Source organism: Rousettus aegyptiacus, unplaced genomic scaffold (assembly GCF_014176215.1).
Source record: "Rousettus aegyptiacus isolate mRouAeg1 unplaced genomic scaffold, mRouAeg1.p scaffold_m13_p_10, whole genome shotgun sequence".
In the NCBI taxonomy this organism is placed as follows: domain Eukaryota; kingdom Metazoa; phylum Chordata; class Mammalia; order Chiroptera; family Pteropodidae; genus Rousettus; species Rousettus aegyptiacus.
In genome coordinates, this window is record NW_023416285.1 from 60,836,041 (window position 1) to 60,845,745 (window position 9,705).

The 9,705-nt window shown below is 35.8% G+C and overlaps 1 pseudogene; it reads left to right on the top strand.

Moving 5' to 3' along the window:
• The first annotated feature begins 9,360 nt into the window (after positions 1-9,360).
• Positions 9,361-9,479, top strand: LOC118609253 (annotated as a pseudogene).
• Positions 9,480-9,705: the final 226 nt, after the last annotated feature.

A 9,705-nucleotide genomic window follows, 5' to 3' on the forward strand; every position in this document is an offset into this window, starting at 1 on the left:
CTAATAAAACAACAAGCCATAAACATGGATTAGAAGTGCTTGTCATGTGAGTTCTGGCTGTTTCAAAGCTTTACATATTTATTCTATGGCCTTTTTAGATACCCGCTTATTAGTATATGTTAGGAATAGTAGTTAATGAATATAGGAACCTTTATAGTAAGTGTTGTCTGACATTTCATTTGACTAAATCAGCTTGGCAATAATTGCAGTCTTATTTTGTCTCAGTGGCTATATTTAATTTAGGTATTAACTGGTTATCAATTGGTTGATGAAATAATTTTATTTATATTTGTCATAAATGCTGCCTGCAATGCTGCCTTTATAGGCAGATTTTAAATTATGCCAGAGTTATAAATTTCTTAAATCAAAGTATTCTAATTCTTCATTATAAATCTCTACTTCACTATAATTCTAAATAAGAATCATAAATACAAAAGAAGTCTATTCACTTGAAATTATAAATCTTCAACAAATGGTACTGAGATACTGGATAATCACATACAAAAAAATAAAGTTGGACTCTTATCTCACTCAATGTACAAAAATTAATTCAAAGTGAACCAATGACACACACACACACACACACGCACACACACACACACATAGAGAGAGAGATAAAAGACATTGTCAAGACAGTTAAAAGAAAACCTAAAAAATGGGAAAAATGTTTGCAAATCATTATCTGATAAGGATTTAGTATCAAGATAATATAAAGAACTTTTACAATTCAATAGAAAAAAGAAAAAGACCTATTTAAAAAATGCAAAAGGACTTTCATAGACATTTCTCTAAAGAATATTTATAAATGTCCAACATTCAATGAAAAGATTTTCAACATTATTGGATACTAATGAAATACATATCAAAAGACCAGCCAAGATTTAGAAGGTAGATGCCATGCTTACCTCCTCTCATGACCAAACCAAAATTATAATGAAACTACAGAGCAACCATCACTGGGATCACCTGTCATCTGGATGAACACAAGTCCTATAACTGGAAACACACATAAGAGGTCACCCTGAGGCTAGTAGGACGGGTGGAGATGCAAAATGCCCCAGTCTCACAACTGAGTATGGTGGTCAAGGATTGAGAGGATTATCTTGACTGCAGAGCCCCTTCTCCCCACTGAGAAATGAGGGGTCCCAGCCCCAACCTGGGCTCTTTAGCCCAAGGTTCCAATGTCAGGAAGAGAAATCCCTACACCCTCTAGCTATGAAAACCAGCGGAGATTGTGGCTGAGTGAGACAGAGGCTGCAGGAGTTGGAGATATCCCTTTTAAAGGGCCCACACCCAGACTTACTCAGTGACAGACTCACTTGCTCTCAGCTTCAGAGCTAGGGCAGTTGATTGAGGAGTACCGGGGACATAACAGGGAGATACTGAGTTGTCAAACTTCAGGGTAAGGGCTGAGCAACACCAAGCCCAGCACTAGTGGCAGCCAGCCTCTATTTCTGGCTTGGCCTCTCAAGGCACCTATAAACTCAATATGTGTGGCAGTCATCTGTGGATTCCTTGGTGACTCTTACCAAGTGGCTCTGGCTCTGGAAGTGTACTGGCTGTGGCTGAAGGTGGCCTACAGCTGGGCCCCTCCCAAGAGGCTCTTGGGCCACACCAAGTAGCCTGCTTCAACAGGCACCAAAGCTACAGCACAACTCAGAGCCGAATCTAAGGAGGCCACAGCCAAAGGGCAGACAGGGTAGGTACCAGGGCCTTGCTAAAATGAATCCTGCTCCGTAGGGGCAGCACTCACCAGATAAGCCTCACAACCAATCAGCCTAAGGGCCAATCCCTCTCATCGAAGTACTAATAGCAGCCAAGTCAATGATATCAGGAAGGCGTGCTCAACTCACACAAGGGACACACCTTGAGCACCTGGCTCAGGAGATCAAGGGAGACTCCACCACTAGGCCCCACCTATTACATAATAGGACACCTATTACATATGGCCACTCTATTAAGACCAGGAAACTTAGGAGCCCTGTCTAATACATAGGGGGTGGGGGGAGACCAAAATGGGAATACGAATAAACATGTCCTACATGAGAGAACATAACAAAGCTCCAGAAAAAGAACTAAACAAAGTGGAGACGAGCAATCTACCAGATTCAGAGCTCAAAACACTGGTTATAAGGATGCTTAATGAACTTAGGGAAGAATAGATGAACTGAGAGAGAATTTTAATAAAGAGATAGAAAACAGAAAAATGGAGATGCAGAACATAAAAGGGAACCAGTCAGAAATGAAGAATCTCTTAGATGAAGAGCACATTAAAGGAAATCAACAGATTGGATGAAGCGAAGGACAGAATGAGCAATTTAGAAGATGGCATAGTAGAGGCCACCCAATCAGAACAGCCACATGGAAAAAAAAAATCCAAGAAAATAATAGTTTAAGGAGTCTCTGGGACAACAACAACATTTATATCATAGGGGTACCAGAAGAGAGGTAGCAAGGTATTGAAAGCACACTTCAAGAAATAATGACCAAAAATGTCCTTAACCTGGTGAAAGAAATAGACATACAAGCCCAGGAAGTGCAAAGTTCCAAACAAGATGAACTCAAAGAGGCCCACACCAAGACACATCATAATTAAAATGTCAAAGTTAAAAATAAAGAGACAATCTTAAAAGCAGCAAGAGAAAAGCAATTAGTTACCTACAAAGGAGCTCCCAAAAGACTGTCGGTCTATTTCTCAACGGAAAATGAGGGTCAGAAGGACTTGGCACAAAATAATCAAAGTGATGAAATGTCAGAACTTACAAACAAGATTACTTTACTCAGCAAAGCTATCATTTAGAAATGAAAGACAGATAAAGAGAGTCCTAGACAAGAAAAACTAAAGAAGTTCATATTACCAAGCCAGTATTGTCGGAAATGTTGGAGGGACTTCTTTAAGAAGAAAGCAATAGGTATCAAAAATATGCATAAAGAATGGCAATAATTACATATCTATTAACAAGTATTTTAAATGAAAAAGAATTAAATGCTCCAATCAAAAAACAAAGTGGCAGAATGGATAAGAAAACAAGACCCTTAAATAGGCTGCCTATGTAAAGACACACAAAGACTAAAAGTAAAGGCATATAAAGATATTTCATGATTAACCTAGAGAGTATTCTGCTGTGTGAAGTAAGTTGGCTAGAAAAGACAAATGCTATATGATTTCACATACATGTGGAATTTAAAATAAAACAAAACAAAACCATCCACAGAACAAATTCATAGATACAGAGAATATTGTGAAGGTTACCAGATTGAAGGAGGATTGGGGGATAGGTGAGAAAGAGAGAATGGATTATGAAGTACAAAATGGTAGTTACAGAGAATGGATTATGAAGTACAAAATGGTAGTTATAGGTGAGAAAGAGAGAATGGATTATGAAGTACAAAATGGTAGTTACAAAATGGTAGTTACAAAATGGTAGTTATAGGGATATAAAGTATAGCATAAGGAATATAGTCATTAATATAATAATAACGATGTGTGGCCTTTGATGGGTACTAGATCTATTGGAGTGATCATTTTGTGAGTTATATAAATATCTAATCACTGTGTTGTATACCTGAAACAAATATAATATTGTATGCTAAGTATAATTGAAAATTTAAAATATATATTATTAAAAAAAAGAGTGGTAAGAGAGTTAAAAGGTAGCATGAAGGAGTTTTGGCTGCAGTAATATAATCAGTTCTGTAGTTGGCTGTGGCGGAGGTTGCAGAGATCTATGTATCTGTTAAAACTCATAACTGCACCTTATAGAGTGAATTTTGGTGTATATAAATTAAAAAGTAAATTTAAAAATTTAAAACTAAATAGATGAAGTCTTACATGTTTTTACTTAAAAAAAAGAAAGAAATGCATATGAAAATCACAGTGGAATACCACTTCAAACTCACAAGAATGGTTATAATTTAAAAAAGAAAAAAGAAAGAATAAAAAATGTTGGTAAGAATAAAAATATGAATCTGTGTACAATTACTGGTGGAAGTGTAAAATTTTGCAATCACTGAGGAAAATGGTGGTTTCTCAAAAAACTAAACATAGATAATGTTTGAACATTAATACAGCAATTCCATTCCTAAATATATAGTTAAAAGAAATGAAAATAGGTATTCAAAGAAATACTTATCCATGAATATTCATAGCAAACAAATGGGTAGAAACAACTCAAATGTCATCAGTGGAAAAATGGATTACAAATTATCATACTCCCATGCAATGGAATATTACTTCCCTGTAAATATAAATGAAGTAGCAATACATGCTACAACTTGGAAGAATCTCAAAAATATGCTAAGGGAAAGAAGACACACATGAAAGATATGAGTCTTTTTATATGAAATATCCAGAATTGTTAAATCCATTAGAGACAATTAGCAGATTAGTGGTCAATAAAGAATTGAGGGAAAGGGAAAGAGAAATTCATTTGGGATGATAAAAAATTTTAAAACTAGCTGGTGGTTGAATTATACAGTAAACACTGAACTTTACGGTTTCATTTTATGTTATATAAATTTCTAGCTCTATGTTTAGAAATTTTTATCTCTATAAAAGGAATCTCAAAGTATGATTCTGAGTTATTGTTTTATATTGTGATTTTTGAAAAAAAAAGTTTCAATATAAACACTATCTACATGATTTTAAAATAACAGTCAATATTCTAATAAAATAATGATATATGAAATGATCAATTCAATGACTGATTTAAATTTGGGGCTCCGTATTCAACTAAGGATATTTTTAATATCTCAATTTTAAATTATGTACAGAATATTTACCTCAATGTTGATTATTGATATCTATTACATTTCAAGACACTATCTTAAGTCTCTTTTCTGATACCATTCGAAATAAAAATAAGCTTTCAGAAAAAAAAAATATCTACAACAGATGAGTCTTTGCATAGTTACCACATGTTGTGTGTAAATGAATAATCTGACCTGGACCAAACCCTAAGTATTCAGATGAAAGGAAAGATAAGGAGCACAGAACCAGAACAACCAGTAAGCATTTATTTATCTTTAACTCATTTAGAAGAGTTTTTCAAGAACAGCTACTGTATCTCATTATTGTTTAGAAATTGCTACAATTAAAAGGGCCTAGGGATTAGAAACACTTATTAGTATTTGTTAGATAAATTAATTGACAAGTTAAATGAGTGAATTTTGGAAAAGTTTGCTAGTAGAGAGCAAGACATTCGCCAGTCATTTAACAGAGATATAGGTCTACAGGATATGGCCCTCTGTCAGGCATTTAAGTATTCCTTTGGTTTATTTGCTATTTATGGAGCCTACTATAGAAAACATTTTTCTCTCTTCTCTAGGTTTGACACTCTTTTCCGTGGTGCTGATATATTTGCCTACATCTTTAGTACTGTTGCTATTGATACAAATTGCCATTTGTCACTTGTGATGTTTCTGCTGAATATCACTGCCACTTTGGCTGGTGCCACTTCCTCTAGTGTTCTAGAAGTGTCCAAAGTGAGAAGATCATCACATTTAGTGTTGTATTTTTTTCCATTGTGGTATAACCAGATTTTGTGGGTTTCAATGTCTTAAAGAAATTTTATGGTAATAATCTTTCGCTTTTAGCCACAACATTCCCCCTAATCAATTCTCTCCTTTTTTGACATAGTACCTGAAGAACTAGAATCAGAAAAAGTTCAAATGACAAATATGTTAAAGTGAAAATCCTCTTCCTATAAGACTCAAGTTTTGATTTCAAAAGCGACTGCGTTTGTATCTTTCCTTAATATCTACCTCTGACAAGAGGCTTCTCAGTCTCTTATTCTCAGTCTCTTATACTATTGGATTTTTCAGGGCCAGAAATGGTACACCATTTCAATGGTGACAAAGCTTAGAACCGAACTTCCCTTAATTCTCACCTTAATTCAGCATATAAATAAAAATCACAGTTGACCAAAGCATCTTATAAATATAATTTTCCTATAGTTTTAATAGATCAATTGTTTTTCAGGATTTTCTTGCACAACTGTTTTAGAAACAGGAATCTTTCATCAGATCCAATTCATTATTTTAGTGGGAATGATTAAGACTGTTAAGAGAACTTCAGTATCAAAGGGAATATAAAAGAAAGAAAATAAAACAAAGCTATTGATTTGCAACACACATTAAGAGAAAAAGGACTGAGATATTAGACAATATATAAAAACAGATAAAAGGCAAGCCATAAAGTTCAAAGTATGTAGGGATTTTTAAGATATACACACATATATGCACACATACATGCCTAAGGAGCAAGCAGTTCATACCTTATCAGTTTCAAAAAATATCAACTAAGCTGAACTAGAGGATAAACTGTTATCTCTTTTTGCATAACAACTTGAGGGTTATAAAAGTTTTCAATATAGATAAAAATAGTTTCAGATTTGATGTTTTATCAAATCATTTATTTCAAAAACACCTCCGAAACTAGTATTTATCCTTTCTCATTATTCTGCTGTTCAAACTTAAATACAATATAAGCTCTTGAACTCTTTCTAGGATGGCAGAGATTCTGATTACTCCCGAGATACATTGTTTACTTTTTTCTTAAGTAACATTTTCATTCTATCTGGGTACACTGACAACAGGTAAAATCTTCATTGTCCATCTTCTTTGCAGCAAGATTTAGGCATGCAATTTAGTTCTGATCAATGGTATGAAATTATGTGTGTAATATGTAGGTTATGCTTTCAAAACAATGCATGCCAAGTGTTGAGATTCAGCAAGCAAAAATGTAAGAGAACATCTTTCCCTAACACCCTGGAGATGTCATATCTACACTGAACTACTCACACATTGTGAGAAGAGAGAAATGATATTTTATCTTGTCTACCATTGTTTCACTTGGGTCTTTGTTACAAGCCTGTATCTAATTACAAAAGATAATATTTATGTAACTATTTTTTGGAGTGTCATGGCATTAGAGATTCTGTAATAATTACCAAACAATTGTCTTTATTTAATAAATTTGCCAGAAAGGGTCTCTTTTATGTTCTTGGATAAGTAAGTGTGGGTCTGAATATAAATGTTGCATGTTGTGTTATTACCTATAAGTATAAATTTTAGCAAGATAGACGATAAGGCACGTATCAGTTTGAGCTCATAAAGAATGTTAAAAACACTGTTACTCTCAAAAATGATAGTTAATAATAATCCAAACATAAAAATAATTTCCCCTGTAGTTAGCATATTTATCTCGAAAAAAAATATTTTTATTCATAACATTGGTTCTTGGATTTGGGTGGATAGGAAGGACTTCCTTTCTGGTAGTGAAGGACTAAGAGGCTCATCAATTCAGTAGGAAGGCCCTGGAAATTCTTCTTTCTTTAGGAAGGTAAGGCAAGCACCCTGGAGATAGAGTTTAAAATTTATGAATCCAAATGTAATTACTAAAAATGATTCTCTAATTTACCTTCCATGCTATTTTTTTTTAATGTAGTCTAAGTATTCAATAAAGCTTTATTAAACACTAGCTTGGTTTCAGAGAAATTTTGGAGAGTTAAGAATCAATTGCCTTTGTGCTTAAAGAAAAATAATTGAACTAGTGATCGGCTTGAAGATAAGAGATGGTAAAGACAAATCTATAAAATTCTTGAATAAACAATATTCACAGTATCCACAGTGGACAATGCTGTGCAAAATAGGTAATTATAGAACACATAAGCATTATTTGAGACTGCTTAGAAGAACTTAAAGTAGAAAATAACAAGAAAAAGTTGGGTCTTTATGAAAAATTGAGGCAAAAAAAGGCAAGGAAAGAACTATTTGGCCGTAAATCGTATTTATCAGTGCAAACAACTCAGAATAGAATTAGGGTGTTACTAACATGAAAAACGTAGAAACCAAGCCTTCTCCCCCTTCACTCCAGTAAATAACCAGAGATATCTGCTATTTCTGTCTTTCTCTCTCTGTCTACTTCTCTCTCTCTCTTTCTCTCTCTCTTTAAACACTCGTGAGCATTTAATGAACTTCACCTCCATGTGGTTTCGAGCTACGAGAACAGCCGCCCCCAACCCCACCTCCACCCCCACCCCATCTCCATCCCCTACTCCTTCACCCCCCACCGCAACACCCTTTATCTTCTCCTCAGCTCTTCTGCTGAAGAATTTGGCCTTCACTAGGACAGGCTGCTTTGGGAGCTTTCCTTTCCCCAAAACTTTGTAGTAGCCCCACAGCACTACATCAATGATAGGAGCAGCTTGTTCTTGTTTTTGGCAGCATTTACGCATGTCTGCTCACTGACCAAGGTCCACAGTTTGTCAACGTTGACAGTTGGGCAGAAGCTCTGGCTCCTCTTTAAGTGGTAAAGCTTCATACCAACATTCCCAAAGTAACCTGGGTGACTGGGTGCTGTCTGTTGAAGTTGATTCCATGGTGATTCACGCCACCAGCATTAGCTTGGCTTCTGGGTGCTTCCGGTGCTTGCCTGAGGCCATGGCCATGGCTCACGTGACTCCAAAGTTTCTGGGTCTTCCTCAGTCTGGATGAATGTGTGGAAAAGGTGCTTGGTGATTAGGCCTAAGGGAGTTGCGGGCATGGAGCGAAGCTTGCCATATCATGAGGGGTCCGTGGACGTTAAGATCAAGGATCTGCCTTGTGGCGCATTGAGCAAAGCTGAGTTACAGACTGACCTGGAGCTGTGAGGCCTCATCAGGATGGTGACTTGGCCCGCGCATTGCAGAGATCCAAACCTTAGGCCGAACGTGCAGCCCCAGGTTTCCACGCCCACGACGACCCGCTACCCTGCAGCCAGCCATGCGCAGCCCACAAGACTGCACCAAGGTGGAGGGTACGTGACTGGGGTGCAAGACAACTAGAGCTCGTGGCCTGCTCCAGCAACGCAGAGAAGGCATAGAATCTCTCTCTGTCTTTATCTCTCTACTTCTCACTATCTTTTTCTTGCTTTTGATATCTTTCTTGCTCTCGCTCTTTAATTTCTTTTCCCTTTCTTTTAAGCCTAACTTGCACAAAAGTCTAAAACTCTCTTACATTGCGTTCTCCTTCATTTTTTACAGTTCATTTTCTTTAGAATCCTAACACTCTCTGCATATTGATTATGAGCCTAGATCACTTTTGAATGGTGAAGGAATTGCATTAGGATGATGACCGCAGAACAAAAAATATAGCCAAGGCAGCACTTAAAAATCAACTGAAAGGCATAACTCTTTAAGGAACTGGAGTCATTGTGATTGGAAGAGTGTTACCCTATTCAACATACTGGAAGACAACTATCGTCATAGAGCAATGTGATAATATTCCTTAAAATAACTTTATTAAATATTATTTATAGCTAGTCTATAATTATGCAATAAATTTAGGTAGATTTATTTCTTAAATAAAGAATATTAAGCTGTCTACGGCCATGCTGCCCTGAACATGCCCAATCTGTTTTGATCTCAGAAGCTAAGCAGGGTCCGGCCTGGTTAGTATTTGAATGGGAGACCACCTAGGAAGACCAGGTGTTGTAGGTATAAAAAATAAAATAAAATAAAATAAAAAGAATATTAAGCTAATAAAATATATTTGAAGTAACAAGTCTATTATCAAAAAAGAAAAGAAAATCAGCTATTGGAATATACTTTAAATGTGCAGCTTAGTGTTTTAGAAGTGGTTTTAGGTAGGAATTATTAAGCTAACTTTATTGGTATAAATTCAATCTGGGGATACTGAGTGGGTGAGGCATTCTTGATTATGGAC